General features: G+C 39.5%; 1 pseudogene; it reads right to left on the reverse strand.

Moving 5' to 3' along the window:
• Nucleotides 1-2,600: 2,600 nt before the first annotated feature.
• LOC131765566 (phosphatidylinositol N-acetylglucosaminyltransferase subunit P-like) lies at nucleotides 2,601-3,004 on the reverse strand (annotated as a pseudogene).
• Nucleotides 3,005-20,135: the final 17,131 nt, after the last annotated feature.

Below are 20,135 nucleotides of genomic sequence, written 5' to 3' on the forward strand. Positions count from 1 at the left end.
ACTAGACTAAGCTCCTTGAGAGTATGTGCAGTGACTGAGCCATCACTACACACAGTTCCCCTGGCATAGCATAAACACATACTTTTTTTCTTATGTTTTTATTTAAATAAAAACTTGAAATAATTATAGATTCACATGAAGTTGCAAAAGAATATAAAGAGAAGCTATAAATGGCTATATGTAAAAAGAAAGAAAAATCTTAAATCAATAACCTAACTTTTCACCTGAAGTAACTAGAAAAAGAAGAGCAAACTAGATCCAAAGCAAGTAGGGGAAGGGAGGAGAAAAAGATTAGAAAGGAAATAAATGAAATAGAGACTAGAAAAACAATAGAGAAAATCAATAAAACCAAAAGTTGGTTCTTTGTAAAGATCAACAAAATTGACAAACTTTTAGCTAGACTGAAAAACATAAAAGGAGAAAAGACTCAAATGAGTAAAATCAGCAATGAAAGAGAGAACATGACTATCAACCTTACAAAAATAAAAAGGACTATAGGGAAAACTATGAATAATTATATGCCAACAAATTAGATAACAGAGATGAAATAGAGAAATTCCTGGATAGACAAAAGCTACTAAAACTGAGTCAATAAGAAATAGAAAATCAAAACCACAATAAGATATCACTTTACACCCACTTCTATGGCAATAATCAAAAAGACAGACAGGGCTTCCCTGGTGGCGCAGTGGTTGAGAATCCACCTGCCAGTGCAGGCGACATGGGTTCAGGCCCTAGTCCGGGAAGATCCCACATGCCACAGAGTAGCTGGGTCCGTGTGCCACAGCTACTGGGGCTGCACTCTGGAGCCCACAAGCCATGACTGCTGAGCCCATGTGCCACAACTGCTGAGGCCCATGTGCCTGGAGCCTGTGCTCCACAACAGGAGAGGCCACTGCAGTGACAGGCCTGCGCACTGCGGCGAGGGGTGGCCCCCGCTGGCCACAACCAGAGAAGAGCCCGTGTGCAGAAGTAAAGACCCAATGCAGCCCAAAATAAAATAAAATTAATTAATTTAAAAAAATACAGACAATAACATGTGTTAGTGAGGAGGTGGAGAAATTGGAACTTTCATACACTGATGGTGGGAATGTAAAATGGCACAGCATCCTGGAAAACTGTTTCAGTCCTTCAAAAAATTAAATATAGAGTTACCACATGGCCCCAAAATTCCACTTGTAGGTATGTCCCCAAGAAAAGTGAAAAACTACTTTCAAACCCTTGCACATAAATATTCATAGCAGCATTATTCATAACAGTCAAAAAGTAGAAAGAATCTAGATGTGTATCAATTACGAATGAATAAACAAAATGTGGCATATCTATATCATGGAATATTATTCAACCACAGAAAGGAATAAAGTACTGATACATGCTACAAGATGGGTGAATCTTGAAAACATGCTAGATGAAAGAAGCCAGACACAAAAGAACACATATTGTATGATTCCACTTATATGAAATATCAAGAATAGGCAAATCCACAGATACAGAAAGTAGGTTAACAGTTTCTAGAGGAAGGGGGAGGGGAAAATGGGGAGCGACTACTAATGCATACAGGGTTTCTTCTGGAGGGATGAAAATGTTCTGGAATTAATGGTGATAGATGCATAACTGTGAATACACTAAAAATGACACAATTGTAAGCTTTAAAGGGCGAATTTATGGAATAAAAATTATTTGTCAATTTTTTAAAAAGAATGAGTAAAAGCAATAGCTAATGCCTTTAAAAATGTAATGAGAGTGGGATAGGGAGGGTGGGAGGGAGGGAGACACAAGAGGGAAGAGATATGGGAACATATGTATATGTATAACTGATTCACTTTGTTGTAAAGCAGAAACTAACACACCATTATAAAAGTTATACTCCAATAAAGATGTTAAAAAAAATGTAATGAGAGATTCCATTTACCCTTTACTCATTTACCCCAATGGTAACATCTTGCATAACCATAGTACCATATTACAACCAGGCAGATGACTTTAGTACAATCCACAAAGCTTATTCCAATTTCACCAGCTTTACATGCCCTTGTGTGTATGTGTGTGCACGTGTGTGCATGTAGTTCTATGCAATTTTATCATGTGTGTGTTCATGTAACCACCACCACAGTCAAGACACAGAATTGTTTCATCATCACAAGGATCCTTCCTGCTCCATGTTTGTACTCATGCCCTCCTTCTCTATCTCTAACTCCTAGCAAACACTAATCTATTCTTGATCTCTTTAATTTTGTTATTTAAAATTTTTAATATAAATTGCTATATGTCAAAGTGTTATATAAATGTAATATTTTGTGTTTGACTTTTTTCACTCAACATAATTTGAGATCCATCCAAGTTGTTGTGTGTATCAATAGTTCATTCCTTTTATTTATTTTTAAATTTTTTGGTAATGCAGTATTTTACTTATTCTATTCATAATAACTAATATTTAAAAACATTTACAGTATTAATAGAACTTAATCTAAAAGAAGTTCAACTTACTTTTTTTTTACATCTGAATACTGGGCATTAATAAAAGAAGAGTGAAGATAATTGTGGTCAAAATTACTATTTCAAAAACATGAATGCTTTGTGTTAATATGTCTACATATAACTCAGTTTGGGGTATAAAGTTCTTTGGCTGCAAGAAAGAACACTTGATTTACTTCACCAAGAGGAATATCTCTTAATGTTGGGATGACTTCTCTTGGTATTTCTTTTCCTATTGATTTTTAGCATAGTTATCTGTGACTGTATGAACTCCAAATAAGAGTACATAGCTGGTTATTGTAGCCACTTACTATAGAAATAGGAGATGGAAAGAAAAAAAAGAAATAGGAGGTGGACAGATAATGTAACTGTCCAATATTTTTGAGGCCGAAAGCTTAAGCCTGAGGAGTTAAGCCAAGATTCAGGAATAAAAACCCACAGGAGATGGAGTGTGAAGCCAAATTGGGAGCTTAAGAACAAAGGCATAAATCACTTTTTTTGGCAATGATGATGGTGAATTTTCCACCATTTTCCCAGTGGCTTTAGACAGTCTCAGAACTGAGCCCTCTGCACAAACAAGCACAGCAGAGGGAGACGGGTAGAAAGGAAAAATTGAAGGAAAGACCAAGGGGCGATGGTGCCCCCAGCCTGGGCACAGGTGCAGTGGGACCCCCTTCAGGCGGCACAGGGACCACACCCATTCCTTTTATTTCAAAATAAAATTTTTTTTTAGAACAGTTTTATTTTTCTTTTTTATCTTATTTTTTTAAACATCTTTATTGGAGTATAATTGCTTTACAATGTTGTGTTAGTTTCTGCTGTATAACAAAGTGAATCAGCTATATGTATACATATATCCCCTCCCTCTTGCATCTTCCTCCCACCCTCCCTATCCCACCCCTCTAGGTGGTCACAAAGCACTGAACTGATCTCCCTGTGCTATGTGGCTGCTTCCCACTAGCTATTTTACATTTGGTAGTGTATATAAGTCCATGCCACTCTCTCGCTTTGTCCCAGCTTACCCTTCCCCCTCCCCGTGTTCTCAAGTCCATTCTCTATGTCTGTGTCTTTATTCCTGTCCTGCCCCTAGGTTCTTAGAACAGTTTTAGATTTACAGAATTATTGTGAAGATAGTACAGAGAGTTCTCATATACTCCACATCCTGTTTCCCCTATCATTAGCATTTCACAATTAATGGGTCAATCTTGATACATTCTTGTTAACTAAAGCTCACACTTGAAATTTCCTCAGTTTTCCCTTAATGTCTTTTTTTCTGCATCAAGATCCCATCCAGGATACAATAGTACATTCACAGTTATGTCTCCTTAGGCTCCTCTTGGCTGTGACTGTTTCTTGGAGTTTTCTTGTTTTTTTTTTTTTTTTTTTAATGACCCTTAAGAGTTTTGAGGGGTCCTGGTCTAATATTTTGTAGAATATCTGTCAGTTGTGATTTGTCTGACGTTTTTCTCATGGTTAGACCGGGGTAATGTGTTTTGGGGAGGAAGATCACAGAGGTAAAGTGCCATCCTCATCACATTATATCAAGGGAACATATTAACAATATAACTTATCACTGCTGATGTTACCCTTGATCACCTGGCTGATAGTGTTTGTCAGGCTTCTCTACTGTAAACTTACTCTTTTTATCCTCTCTCTTTCCATACTGTACTCTTTGGAAGAAAGTCACCACACACAACCCACATTTAAGGAGTGGAAAATTATGTTCCATCCTCTTAAGGGCAGAATATCTACATCAATTACTTCCATGAGAGATACATCTAGTCTCCCCAATTTACTTATTTATTCAGTCATTTATTTATACCAGTATGGAATCATGAATTTTATACTTAGAGTTATAATACAATACTACTTTATTAATTTTGTTGCTCAAATTGTTCCAGCTTTGTCCATTAAGAGCTCTATTCCATTGGCTCTGATATCCTTTTGACATATGACCATCACTCTAGGGGTTTTTGATTTTTTTTTTTTTTTTTTTTTTGCGGTATGCGGGCCTCTCACTGTTGTGGCCTCTCCCGTTGTGGAGCACAGGCTCCGGACGCGCAGGCCTAGCGGCCATGGCTCACGGGCTTAGTTGCTCCGCGGCATGTGGGATCTTCCCGGACCAGGGCACGAACCCGTGTCTCCTGCATCGGCAGGCGGACTCTCAACCACTGCGCCACCAGGGAAGCCCTTGATTTTTGTTTTTGTGAGCATTTTTTTTTTAACTTCCTGGCCTACAAAATGTTCTAGGCTCAAATTGTAGCTAGCCTGCCCCATTCCTAGAATCAGCTTTTTCTCCAAGGAGCCTTGGTTCCTTTTGTTGGAGAATGGCATAAGAAACAAAGATCTGGGCTCTAGGTGTGTTCATTGTTACTGGGGTATCATATCTTTTAGGTGCTCTCAGCTGACAGGACAAATAAACATAGATGTGTATACTAACCCATATATATACACACGTCTTAAATATTTCTATTTGTAAACACTTGTACCTATATTAAGCTAAACATGAGTTCATACTGATATTTCCAACTCTAATCCATTAGGACATGTATTATTCTAGCTTCTTCCGCTTGCTTATCTATAACCTCCCACTCTAACAACCTTGCTTCCGTCACCCATCATTCATTTATTTAATTCTTCAATTCCAATATACATGTATAGTAGTTTCAGAATTCCTAACCCACACCCCCATGGAAAATGGTACTTATATACAATTCTTCTTGCTTTTAGTCATATAGATTCCTCTCATTTCCAAAGCACTTAGGTCAGCCTATTATTTCCCTTCCTATTTCAGCGAGGTTGTTTCACACATTTGGAATATATTTATATTCTTTAGTCACATCTTGTATTCCATCATGGGATCTCTGACCCTTTAAATTACTTTTTAATTTGTGTACATCAAGACTTATTCTTTGTAATGCAAAGCTCAATGGCTTTGAAAAATGCTTAATGCTGTATTTACCATTACAGTATCATAGAGAATAGTTTCATTGCCCTAAAAAAATCCCCTGTATTTGACCTTTTCAAGCCTCTCCAACCCTGAACCCCTGGCAACCACTGATCAGCTCACCATCTCTATAGTTTTGTTTTTTCCAGAATGTCACGTAATTGGACTCATACATATGTTGTTTTTTTTCAGACTGGCTTCTTTCACTTAGTGGTATGCATTTAAGATTCACCCATGCCTTGAACAGCTTCTTTTTATTGCTGCATAACATTCTACTGTATGGATGTATACTTTGTTTAGTCGTTCACCTCTTGATGGAGATTATGAATCATGCTGTTATACACATTCATATGCAGGTTTTTGTGTTGCCAGTTGGGACATCAGTTTTCAAATCAGGAGCATGATTTCTGGATCATATGGTAAGATTACATTTAGTTTTGTAAGAAACTACTAAACTGTTTCCAAAGTGGCTCTACAACTTTGGATTTCCAACAGCAATGAATGAGAGTTCTTGTTGCTCCTTGCCCTCTCCAGCAGTTTTTTTTTTTAAGCCATTCTCATAGGTATATAGTGGTATCACATTGTTGTAATCTGCGATTCCCTGATGACAAATGATACTGAGCATCTCTTCATATGCTTATTAACCATTTATAGATCTTCTTTGGTGAGGTATCTGTTCAGCTCTAACATCATACTTAGTTGTGAGAAACTGGATGCTTTCCCCTATTATTAGGAGCAAGGCAACAATGTCCTCTCACACCACTCTTATTCAACATTGTACTGGAATTCCTAGCTAGTGCTTTAAGGCAAAAAAAAGGAAATAAAACTCTATTCACAGGTGACATGAAAATCCCAAAGAACTGACAAGAAACCCTCTGGAACTAAAAAGTGAGTATAGCAAAGTCTCAGGACACAATGTTACACAAAAGTCAATTACTTTCCTATATAATAACACTGAACTATTAGAATCTGAAATTTCAAAAAGCAATTCCACTTAAAATGGCACTCAATAAGGACTTCCCTGGTGGCACAGTGGTTAAGAATCCGCCTGCCAATGCAGGGGACACAGGTTTGATCCCTGGTCCGGGAAGATCCCACATGCTGTGGAGCAACTGAGCCTGTGTGCCACAGCTACTGAACCCACGTGCTGCAACTACTGAAGCCCGCGCACCTAGATCCCGTGCTCCGCAACAAGAGACACCACCGCAATGAGAAGCCCCCGCTCACCACAACTAGAGGAAGTCCGCACGCAGCAACGAGGACCCAACACAGCCAAAAATTAAAAAATAAAAATATTAAATTAAATTTAATTTAAAAAATAGCACTCAATAAATGAAAAATTTAGGAATAAGGCTAATAAAATATGTGCAGGACTATATGGGGAAAATTAGAAAACATTGATGCAAAGAAGGTTTAAATAAATAAAACTATTTCATCTTCATGGATTGGAAGACTCAATATTGTTAAGATGTCAATTCTTCCCAACTTAATCTGTAGAGTCAATATAATCAAAATCAAAATCTCAGCAAGCGATTTTGTAGATAATAACAAGCTGATTCTAAAGTTTATATGTAAAGGCAAAGGACCTAGAATAGCCAACACAATACTGAAGAAAAAGAACAAAGTTTCCAGACTCACACTACCTAATTTCAAGACTTACTACAGCATGTCTTCAATAATCAAGACAACATGGTACTTGTGAAGAAACAGACATGTAGAACAATGAAACAGAAGAGAGAGTCCAAAAACAGACCCACACAAGTATAACCAACTGATCTTTGGCAAAGAGGCAGAAGTGACTCAATGGAGAAAGGGTAGTCTTGTCAATAAATGGTGATTGAACAAATGGTGATGGATGTCCACATGCAAAAAATGAACCTAGACACAGACCTCACACCTTATATATTGATAAAAAGTAACTCAAAATGGACCATAGACCTAAATGTAAAACACAAAACTTCTTGAAGAAAACAAAGGAGAAAATCTGCAAGACCTTGGGTCTGGTAATGACTTTTTAAATATAACACCAATAGCATGATCCAGGAAAGAAACATTAATAAGTTTGACCTTATTAAAATTAAATTTCTTTGCAAGAGACACCATTAAAATAATGAAAAGACAAGCAAAAGACTTGGAGAAAATATTTGCAAAACATACATCTGATACAGGACTTGTATATAAATTATACAAACTCTTAGAACTCAACGATAAGATAATAAACAACCCAATTAAAAAATGAACAAAAGATCTGAACAGATACCTCACCAAAGATCCACAAATGATTATTAAGCATATGAAAAGATGCTCTGTATTATTTGTCATTAGGGAACTGCAAATTACAACAACATGATACCACTATATACCTATGAGAATGGCTTAAAAATAAAACCCCAAAACGAAATACCAGCTGCTGGAGAGAACAAGGAGTTTTGTGGGTGCTCTTTATCATACTGAGGAAGTTCCCCTCTATTCCCAGTTTGCTGAGTTTTTTTTTTTTTAATCATGAATGGCTGTTGAAATTTTATTAAGTGTGGATTCACATGCAGTTGTAAGAAAGAATACAGAGAGATCTGTATACTGTTTACCCAGTTTCCCCCCAGTGCTAATAGCTCTCAAAACACTATTACAACCAGAATACTGGCATTAGTATAATCCACCATTCTTTAGATTTCTTTAATTTAACTTGTACTCATGCATGTGTTCATACAATTTAATCACATGATTAGGTTTGCATATCCACCCCAGTCAAAATACAGGACAATTACATAACCACAGGAGCTCTCTTGTTGCCTTTCATAACCACACCATCTTTTTTTGTTTGTTTGGTTTTGTTTTGTTTTTGCGGTACACGGGCCTCTCACTGTTGTGGCCTCTCTCACTGCGGAGCACAGGCTCCGGACGCGCAGGCTCAGCGGCCATGGCTCACGGGCCCAGCCGCTCCACAGCATGTGGGATCTTCCAGGACCGGGGCACGAACCTGCGTCCCTTGCATCGGCAGGCGGACTCTCAACCACTGCGCCACCAGGGAAGCCCACCACACCCATCTTCATCCTGCTCCTTCTCCTTACAACCCTAATCCCAGGCAACCACTAATCCATTCTCCACTTCTAAACTTGTTATTTTATGAATGTTCTATAAATGGAATCATATAGTGTGTATCTTTTTCGATGGGCTTTTTAATCAATAGTTCATTCTTTTTTATTGCTGTACAGTATTCTATGGTATAAAAGTACCAAAGTTTGGGGAATTCCCTAGTGGTCCAGAAGTGGTCCCCCTTCTACTGCAGGGGGGTTCGATCCCTGGTCAAGGAACTAAGATCCCGCATGTCGCGAGGCATGGCCAATAAATAAATAAGTAAATAAATAGAAGTACCAAAGTTTGTTTAACCATTCACCTGCTGTTGAAGGACATCTGGTTATTTCTGCTTGTTGGCTATTATGAATAAAACTGCTATAAACATTCGTGAATAGGTTTTTGTGTGAGCACAGGATTTTATTACTCTAGGATAAATATCCAAGGAATGAAATTGCTGGGTCATATGGTAAGTATGTGTTAGGTTTGTAAGAAACCGCCAAACTGTTTTCCAGACTGGCCGCACCATTTTACATTATTATCAGCAATGTACGAGTGATTCAGTTTTTCTTCATCCTTGCTAGCATTTGGTGTTATTTCTAATTTTGCTTCAGCCATTCTAATAGATGTGTACATACTTTCTTTTAGAGAGCTATAAACATCTTGAAACAATTGAGCCAATACTAACTAGCCATGTCTGTATGCCTGGCTCCAAGTTAGGCTCTTTGAGGGTGGAGGCGACTCAGCTCCTGCATATGAGGAACTGTAGACGCAAGATCAGAGCACGAGAGGAAGCCAGTTCCTCCGAAGTCATCCCTATGAGCCATCAGTAATGGGCTCACTAGTAACTATATGTGAACACAGGAACCTGTGTCAGGGAAAATCTCTGTGGTGCTCAGAGGCAAAAAAAAAAAAAAAAAAAAAACTCCACAACTCTGTGGAAGGGTTAAAGAAGGAAATCACTACAGCAGAGCCTCAAAGTTGGCTGTTTGAAACTCCAAGTAAAAGAAATGGCATTTACTCTCTGGATCTCCAAAAAGAGGTTCAGATTCTGCCTGTGCTTTGCAAAGAAATAGGACAAAGCTAACAAAGTTCACCTGTGACAAAATGGGACTGATTTTTCAACCTGAGAGAGCACCCTATCCTTTCCTAGTGGATTCTGTTAAGGAAGATTCCCAGATTATCATCCAAGTTCAAGTCTCTCATTTTCTTCAACTTCTGTTCATTGTATCAAGCTTGCAAACATGGTTAAAACCATGTTACTGTACAGTTATTGGATCTCAGTTACCTAAGGAGTAGAGGACCTTGATGTACCAAAAATATTTGGCTTTAAAAAAATAACTCTTTAGACAAAGGTCAGTTTTGTCTGGAATGACACAGAACTGTGCTCAGGACCTCATAGAGGCATAATGCTATCAGGGGACTTGCCATCCTTCCTAGTATACCTGTTTCCACCCCTGCCTTTCCTGATCTTCATCCCAGGGGTCATCTGTTGTCCACATTCCAGTCTCATTTTTCAAAAAAGTATTTATTTATACCCCACTTCATCACAAAAAAGCTTTGAAGAAATTTTAAAATTAAAATATTTTATGTAAAACAGAATAACAAAAAGGAAAACAGAATTAAGATTAGTTAAAAGGAAAAATAGATGTGGCCAAATTAGTATTTATCATCCACAATGATTATATTTCGCTTTAAAGAATGCTCTTAGGGCTTCCCTGGTGGCGCAGTGGTTGAGAGTCCGCCTGCCGATGCAGGGGACATGGGTTCGTGCCCCGGTGTGGGAAGATCCCACATGCCGCAGCGCGGCTGGGCCCATGAGCCATGGCCGCTGAGCCTGCGTGTCCGGAGCCTGTGCTCCTAAACGGGAGAGGCCACAACAGTGAGAGGCCCACATACCGCCAAAAAAAAAAAAAAAAAAAAAAAAAAAAGAATGCTCTTAACTTTTTTTTTTTTTTTTTTGCGGTACGCGGGCCTCTCACTGTTGTGGCCTCTCCCATTGCGGAGCACAGGCTCCGGAAGCGCAGGCTCAGCGGCCATGGCTCACGGGCCTAGCCACTCTGCAGCATGTGGGATCTTCCCGGACCGGGGCATGAACCCGTGTCCCCTGCATCAGCAGGCGGATTCTCAACCACTGCGCCACCAGGGAAGCCCTTAACTTTTAATACTCAAATGCAGTAACATTTTTTTAAAAAGCCATCATTCAGCTTTTCCCATATGATGTCTTCAAAGTTTTAGGTTCACTTTATACGCCTGTATTTTCCATTTCACTATTTTGCTCTTCAATTACTGAGTTTTAGTGGCTTATCCACTTAAATAAATATCTTAAGAAGGATTTTCAAGTAGTCTCATACTCCAGCTGATGGTTATTAACCCTTCTAGAAAACTCAACAGATGGTCCCTATGTTGCTCTCATGGACAAGCATTATTCATCTTGAAAACTTTCTGATGATAACTAGCAAAGATGTGATAAAGCCAGTTTCTCAACAAAGAAAAATCAACTGATGAATAAATATATATTACTTTTAATATATGCTGTCTGAGGTTAGGGGTCTAGTCTCTCCTGTCCACTAGTGTGCCTCATACAGTGCCTGAGACACAGGAGAGACTCAAATATTTACTGAAATATTTTGAGTGCCCTCTCTGAGCAGGATACTCTCTTCAGACATTCTGGGAATATGCAGAAATAAAGGATTCAGGGGTTAATGACCGGCACCCTCCCACATACCCACCCTAGGCCCATCATGGTGTATATATGTAATGGTGGATGAAAGCTTCAACTTCCTACGCAAAGGCCTTTCAGAAGACCCAAGATTCCCTTTGTGGTTCCCATCTTCTCTAGAGGCCATGGAAACCCCGCAGAGGCCCATCATGTGGCACTAGGAGGGGCATATCCACTGAAAAGATTTGGGTAGCTGAATGTAGAGATATCCTAGCATATAGTCACCCCCACGGCAATCAACCTCTGGGAATGGCCACAGTGACACCATTTCATGAGGGAAACACAGTAGCACAAAGTCATGTGTGAAATGACCTCTTGGATCCTTGAAGTTCTATGGCTGTGGTTTATCCCAGTGCCATGACAAGGCTGCCTCAAACTAGGACCAGACCTCCCAATCCACAGGCTTTACTGTCCCCCTGGTCCCTGTTAATGCTGCCACCTGACTTCCCAGTTGCTGCCCTATCATCTTTTCCAAATACTTAAGTGGTTATTAGTTTATAGTGTTGCTCAGATGCTGTAGCACTTTCTGTCTGGCTCCTACCCTCTTGGGCAACAGGCGAATGTTTAGAGTGAGAGAACCAACTGAAAGACCAACTGATAAATCATATGAGATACACACATTCCACACTCCAAAGCTCTCATCTGAGAATAAAATCTCCACTCTGTTTAACCAGACCATAATATTTCTCTTTTCACTGAGTACAACAGGTTTCTCAGTCTTGGCACTATTAGCATTTTGGTCCAGATAGGTTTTTGTTGGGAGAGCTGTCCTGTGCTGTCGGATGTTCAGCAGCCTCCCTGGCCTCTGTGCACTAGATGCCGGTAGCAGCTGTCTCTAAAATGTCTCCAAACATCGCCAAATGGCCCTACTGCAAACCACTGGAGTAGAGTGAGCAACACAATCTGAAACCCAGGCCTACAGAAAAAACTAACAAATACATCAGCCCGAAGCCAATGAAATTTGACCTTAAAAATAGGCAAAATGGGGCTTCCCTGGTGGCGCATTGGTTGAGAGTCCGCCTGCCGATGCAGGGGACACGGATTTGTGCCCCGGTATGGGAGGATCCCACGTGCCACGGAGCGGCTGCGCCCGTGGGCCACGGCCACTGAGCCTGTGCGTCCGGAGCCTGTGCTTCGCAACGGGAGAGGCCACAGCAGTGAGAGGTCTGCGTACCGCAAAAAAAAAAAAAAAAGGCAAAATGTCAGTGATTGGTAAATCTTGCAACTTTTTGTGGCTTAAAATTTTTTCCAAATAAAAAGTTTTAAAAAGAGTGTGAAAGAGACAGCTTGAGGGACTTCCCTGGTGGTGCAGTGGTTAAGAATTCGCCTGCCAATGCAGGGAACATGGGTTTGATCCCTGGTCCAGGAAGATCCCACATGACATGGAGCAACTAAGCCCGTGTGCCACAACTACTGAGCCCAAGTGCCGCAGCTACTGAAGCCCATGTGCCTAGAGCCCATGCTCTGCAACAAGAGAAGCCACCACAGTGAGAAGCCCGCACACTGCAACGAAAAGTAGCCCCTGCTTGCCACAACTAGAGAAAGCCCACACATAGCACTGAAGACCCAACACAGCCAAAATAAATAAATAAATAAATAAATTTAAAAAAAAAAAAAGCTTGAATTCAAGCTTTTTTTTTTTTTTTAGTTTTATTGAGATATAATTCACATACCATACTACTGGGTTGGCCAAAAATTTCATTCTGGTTTTTCCGTAAGCACCTATGGAAAACCCAAATGAACTTTTTGGCCAACACAGTATTTGCCCATTTAGAGGGTAAAAGGCAATGTTCTTACCTGTGAGTAAGTTCACAGGTTTGAGCAACCATCACCACAATCTAATTTTAGACATTTTCATTCTCCCCCAAGGAAATCCTATACCCATTAGCAGTCACACAGGTTGCCCCCAGGCAACCATTAATCTATTTTGTCTCTATAGATTTGCCTATTCTGGACATTTGACATAAATATAATTGTAAATATAATAAGTGTAAATGTAAATGTGGTCTTTGTGATTGACTTCTTTCACTTAAAATGTTTTCAAGGATCATCCATGTGGTACAAAAGTGTTTTCAAAAGTGACTGCACCATTTTACATTCCCACTAGCAATGTATAAGGGTTTTAATTTCTCTACATCTTCCCCAACACTTGTTATTGTCTGGCTTTTGGTTATAGCTATACTATCTCATTGTGATTTCGATTTGCATTTCTCTAATGACTCGTAATGTTGAGCATCTTTGCATGTACTTATTAGCCATCTGTACATCTTCGGACAAATGCTATTCCAATCCTTTCCAATTTTTTTTTAAATTAAGCTTTTTATTTTGACTTAATTGTAGATTTACATATACCTGTAAGAAATAATATAGAGATAGACAAAAATCCTTTACTCAGTTTTTCCCATGTAACTTCTTGAGAAACTATAGTACAACATCACAATCAGGATATTAACACTGATACCGTCAAGATACAGAACATTTCTATCACCACTAAGATCCCTTATGTTACCCTTTTATAGCCACACCCAATTTCCTCCTGCCCCCACCCCTCCTTATCCCTGGCAATCTCTTCCTCATTTCTATAATTTTTCCATTTAGAGAATGTTATGTAAATAAAATAATATGGTATATAACCTTCTGGGATTTTTTTCCCACTCAGCATAATTCTCTGGAGATTCATGCAGGTTATTTCATGATCAATAGTTTCTTTTTATTGCTGAGGAGTATTCCATTGTATGGATGTATCAGTTTGTTTAACCATTCACCTGTTGAAGGACATTTGGGTTGTTTCCAGTTCTGAGCTATTATAAATAAAGCTGCTATAAACATATGTGTACAGGTTTTGGTTTGAACATATGTCTTCATTTCTCTGGGATAAATGCCCAGGATTGCAATTGCTGTGTTGTATGGTAGTTGTATGTTTAGGTTTTTAAGAAACTGCCAAACTGATTTCCAGAGTGGCTGTACCATTTGACATTCCTTCTAGCAATGTATGAGTGATCCAGTTTCTATGAGTGAAGCCTGGGTGGGGGAAAGGAGACCCCATCCTCTCTGCTGTGTTTGCCTGCTATAGAGCTTTTGCAACAGGGGGCTATGGTAGAGGAGTGAGAAAACTAGCAGCCTGTCCCTCCTGGGGTTAAACTGTAATCCCAGATTGGGGGATTCTGGGGAGGAGCCCCTGTCTTCTTGGCTGTACTTGTATAGTATGCCTGGGGTAGAACTTCCAGAACATGAAGCAGGGACCAGGGGTAAAGGAGCTTGTCCATGTCTCAAATGCCATAGCCCCTCCCTGTTCTTACTGAATGAATGTTTCTTCATTTGCAGTATGCCCTTAGGACAATTCTCAGAGACTAATTTTTCACCAAATTGTTGTTTGCCAGAGAGAAGTTCTGCCAAGCTCTTTACTCTGCCTTTCTGGAGGTCCCAACCCCTCAAACTTGATTCTTGATATGTCTAAGAATCTGACAGGGGGAAAAATCCCCCCATCCTGTCCTCAAATTCTGAATTACCAGAACAGTGGATCATCCCCAATCCTCCCCTGGCTGATGACACTGGAAGTGCTGTCACCTCCCTGCAGTCTCAGACACCTAATAGGCTGGCTGAGATGCACTGCCCAGATAACAGGTCTCGCCTGCCTTGACAAGGAAAATAGAGCTTTCTTTGTTTTTTCCTAAAGGAGATTGGGTATGTCTCCACACATTACATTAATGTAATGTAAAATGGATTCATGCTGGAAAACTGAAGCTATACACGAATTTTACACCAAAAATACTGCCAATTCCAGGAGCATGATGTCTTGATGCATTCAGCTGAGTGGTTTTTAAGCTGGTCACCGATAGAGGAATCAGCAGATCAGGCCAAAGAAGTAAGGCAGGGACAAGCTTTTTTTTTTTTTTTTTAAATGGATAATACGGTAACATGGTTCACAGAATGGTATGTATAGTGGGAAACCTTCCTGCCATTCCTGTCCCTCTGCCATCCAGTTCTCTTTTTCCAACAGGTCATCCATGAAAATAGTTTCTCATATATCTTTCCAAGGATATTTTATAAAAGCAACTACAGACATTTATTTTTCTCAGAAGACCTGGGTTTGAATCCCAGTTTTGTCCCTCTCAAAACAAGCTGTGTAACCACGGATAAGTGACTTTATCTCTTTGAGCCTCACCTGAAAAATGGGAGTAAGAGTACCTACTTCACGGTCTTCCCTGGTGGTGCAGTGGTTGAGAGTATGCCTGCCGATGCAGGGGACACAGGTTCGTGCCCCAATCCGGGAGGGTCCCACATGCTGTGGAGCGGCTGGGCCTGTGGGCCGTGGCCGCTGGGCCTGCGCGTCTGGAACTTGTGCTCCGCAATGGGAGAGGCCACAGCAGTGAGAGGCCCGCGTACCACAAAAAAAAAAAAAAAAAAAAAAAAGAGTACCTACTTCACAAGGTTGGGATAAGCATGAATTAAGACTGTGTTTAACTGTGCTTTCTAAATAGAAAAGTGCTATAGTAACATCAGCTGTTGTTCTATTGGGAGCAGCAACCACGTACAAATAGTGCCATGGAGATTGGCTGTACTTAGCAGGTGCTCTGGGATCAGGAGTTGGTGGTGCTAGGGAAGCACCTGAAGCTGATTGGGGGAGAGAGAACATGGCCACAGGGAAACTCCAATATGGCTGAATCAGGCATGAAATAGGGTCTGGCTGGTTTGCAAGGTATGAACTTTAGGAAGTCAGTGACACAGAAAAACCACCATATCACCCATGTACTGAAGGCAGCCAGCAGGGTTCAAAGTTAGCTGTGGCCCTGATAAAGAGAGGTGCCTTCTCCTAAGAAGCCTATTTTTGAAAAAGTGACTATGTTGGGTTTAACCCCTAACGGTTAGGGTATTCCAAAGACCATCCAGGAGGACCTGTTCCAAAGATCATCCAGAATATAATTTATGATAAGGCTAACTCAGGACATCTGACAGAGGCTCAGGCCAGGAATCAGAAAATTAGGACCCAGATTGAGTTAAGCTTCCATCTGTTTTCAACTTTTTCCTTTTTGGCAGAATGAGTACAACAGCAGGGAAAGCAAGGGAAACCAGAGGGTCATGACAAGGAGTTCAAAAAATGTCTTAGGTCTTCCTCTCTCTGGGTTACCACCTTGAAACATCCGACAGGGAGTCTGTCCTAGGTTCTTTAACCTTTTTTTCTTTTGCGGTACGCCAGCCTCTCACTGTTGTGGCCTCTCCCGTTGCAGAGCACAGGCTCCAGACGTGCAGGCTCAGTGGCCATGGCTCACGGGACCAGCTGCTCCGCGGCATGTGGGATCTTCCCGGACCGGGGCACAAACCCGTGTCCCCTGCATCGGCAGGCAGACTCTCAACCACTGTGCCACCAGGGAAGCCCCCTGTCCTAGGTTCTTATTGTCCCTTCAAACCAACTTCAAAGCATCATAGAGGGAGTGGTGTGAGGGAGATATCAACAGTCTCTGAATAGGATGGGATGGACAAACCTCTGCCCAGGAGAGATGACAGGTGTGTACAGCAGGAAGACAGCTGGGAAGCAGGAGGAGAGGGAGCCAGTTCAGAGGCTGGAATTCCCTTTGCTCATCTTCTGGTTTTGGAGGACTTCTACATGCAACAAGATGTTACCTGCATACTGAGGACTACCTCTCAGGCCCAGACTGCAGCTTCAGCAAGTCTCTTTACCAGGTCTGGCTGAGGCACGGAGGCCTGCCAACTGCCTGAGGTTCATCAGTAACTGAGGCAGCACCAAGTCAGACCCCAGAAACCAGCAGAATTGTCTATGCTTCTGCAGTCTCAGAGTCTGCTTTTAGTAAGAGCTGGGTGTTCATTTCACAGACAAAATCAACTCCAGTTGCTGAGGCTGAGGAGTCTGGATCACTACCACTCTATTCCAAAACTCCCCATCATGAGCTCTGGAATGTTCCAGAATCACATTTCCCTCTGTGTCTCTCACTCCTGCTCTCGTTCTCTGAGACTGATTAAACAAGGAATTGAAGAAGAAACAGAAGGCTTGAAGGGGACTGCATCTTCAGAAGACTAAAGGGTGAAAAGGAGCCAGAATGGAGTTTTTAAAAAAGGACTTTACCTTTTATTGTTTGCCTTTTAATAACTGCTTCCTTTTTTAAAAAATAGCTGTCTCTGCCTTCTTTTTCCTCACAACTTTTTACTGTGAAACATTTCATTTCTTCAGCAGCGCCCCCCACCAAAAAAAGCAGAAAAAAATAAAAGAAAATTTCAAACTCACAGAAGGGCTGAAAAACATGTACAATGACATCAAAAGAGCAATCCATAAAAATAAACTGAACTTCATCAAAATTAAAAGCTTTGCTCTTTGAAAGACACTATTAAGAAAAAGAAAAGACAAGTCACAGATTGGGAGAAAATATTTTAAAAACACATATCTGATAAAGGACTTGTATTCAGAATACACAGAGAGCTCACACAACAAATAACCTACTAAAAATGGGCAAAATATTTGAACAGATACTTCACCAAAGAAGGTATACAAATGGCAAATAAGCATGTGAAAAGATGCTTAATATCATAAGTCATTAGGGAAATGCAAACTAAAGCCACAATGAAATACCACTACATATGCATTAAAATGGCTGTAATCGGCCATTTGACTAACAATGTCAAGTGTTGATGAAAATGTGGAGGACTGTATTGTTGATGGGAATGGAAAATGGTACCACCACTATGGAAAAGTTTGGCAGTTTCTCATAGAATTAAACATCCCACTCCTCAATTATTTACCCAAGAGAAGTGAAAATTTCTGTTCACCCAAAAATCCATATGCAAATGTCTATAGTAGCAGTATTTATTCATAATTATAGTGTTATATTTAGTGTTATGTTCATAATTATAGTGTTGTATAAATATAAATTATATTCATAGTGTCTCTTCATAATGGCCTAACACTGTAAACAATCCAAATGTCCTTCAGCTGATAAATGCACAAACAAAATGTGGTATACCCTATTTTTACTCAGGTTGTTTGTTTTTCTGATATTGAGTTGTATGAGCTATCTATATATTTTGAATATTAACCCCTTATCAGTCATATCATTTGCAAATATTTTCTCCCATTCAGCATGTTGTCTTTTCATTTTGTCAATGGTTTCCTTTGCTGTCAAAAGCTTTTAAGTTTAATTAGGTTCCATTTGTTTATTTTTGCTTTTATTTCCTTTGCCTTAGAAGACAGATCCAAAATAATATTGCTGTGATTTATGTTAAAGAGTGTTCTGCCTATGCTCTCTTCTAGGAGTTTTATGGTTTCAGGTCTTACATTTAGGTCTTCAACCCATTTGAATTTATTTTTGCACATGGTGAGGAAATGTTCTAATCTAATTCTTTAACATGTAGCTATCCAGTTTTCCTAGCACCACTTGTTGAAGAGACTGTCTTTTCTCCATTGTATATTCTTGCCTCCTTTTTCATAGATTAATTGGCCATAGGTGCATGGGTTTATTTCTGGGCTTTCTATTCTGTTCTGTTGATCAGTGTGTCTGTTTTGGGACCAGTACCATGCTGTTTTGATTACTGTAGCTTTGTAATAATAGTCTGAAGTCAGGGAGCATGATATCTCCAGGTTTGTTCTTTTTTTTCTCAAGATTGCTTTGGCAATTTGTGATCTTTTATGGTTCCACATAAATTTTAACATTATTTCTTCTAGTTCTATGAAAAAATGTCATGGGCATTTTTATAAGGATTGCATTAAATCTATAGATTGCTTTGGGTAGTATGGACGTTTTAACAATATTAATTCTTCCAATCCAAGAGCATGGGATATCTTTCCATTTCTTTGTATCATCTTCAATTTCTTTCAAAATGTTTTATAGTTTTCAGAGTATATGTCATTCACCAAATATACAAACAGCTCATACAACTCAATATCAAAACAAAAACAACCTGATCAAAAAATGAGCAGAAGACCTGAATAGGTCTTCTTTTCCAAAGAAGACATACAGATGGCTAACAGGCACATGAAAAGATGTTCAACATTGCTAATCATTAGAGAAATGCAAATCAAAACCATAATGAGCTATCACTTCACACCTGTCAGAATGGCTATCATCAAAAAGCCTACAAATAACAAATGGTGACGATGTGGATAAAGGGGAACTCTTGTGCACTGTTGGTGGGACTGTAAATTGGTGCAGCCACTATGGTAAACAGTATGAAGGTTCCTCAAAAAACTAAAAATAGAACTACCATATGATACAGCAATTCCATTCTTGGGTATATATTTTTAAAACATTAATTCAAGAAGATATATGCACCCCAATGTTCATAGCAGCATTATTTACAGTAGCCAAGATACAGAGGCAATGCAAGTGTCCATCAACAGCTGAATGGACAAAGAAGAATATGTGGTATATATATACAATGAAATATTAGAGCTGTAAAAAATGAAATTCTGCTATTTGCAACAACATGGATGGACCTAGAGAGTATTATGCTTAGTGAAATAAGTCAGAGGAAGACAAATACTGTATGTTATTACTTACATGTAGAATCTAAAAAAATGAATGTACATAACAAAACAGAAACAAACTCACAGATATAGAAAACTAACTAGTGGTTACCAGTTGGGAGAGAGAAGGGAGGAGGGGCAAGAGAAGGGTAGGGGATTAAGAGATAGAAACTACTTACTATGTATAAAACAGATACGGAACAAGGATATATTGTACAGCACAGGGAAATATAGCAATTATTCTGTAATAACTTTAAATGGAGTATACTCTATAAAAATATTGAATCACTATGCTGTATATCTGAAACTAATATAATATTGTAAATCAACTGTACTTCAATAAAAAGAAGTGTGGTACATTCATACAATGGGATACTATACATCGATAACTCCTGAAACATGTGAAAACATGGATGAATCTCAAATGCATTATACTAAGTGTCATG

The sequence above is a fragment of the Kogia breviceps genome, chromosome 11 (assembly GCF_026419965.1).
Source record: "Kogia breviceps isolate mKogBre1 chromosome 11, mKogBre1 haplotype 1, whole genome shotgun sequence".
Lineage (NCBI taxonomy): Eukaryota > Metazoa > Chordata > Mammalia > Artiodactyla > Physeteridae > Kogia > Kogia breviceps.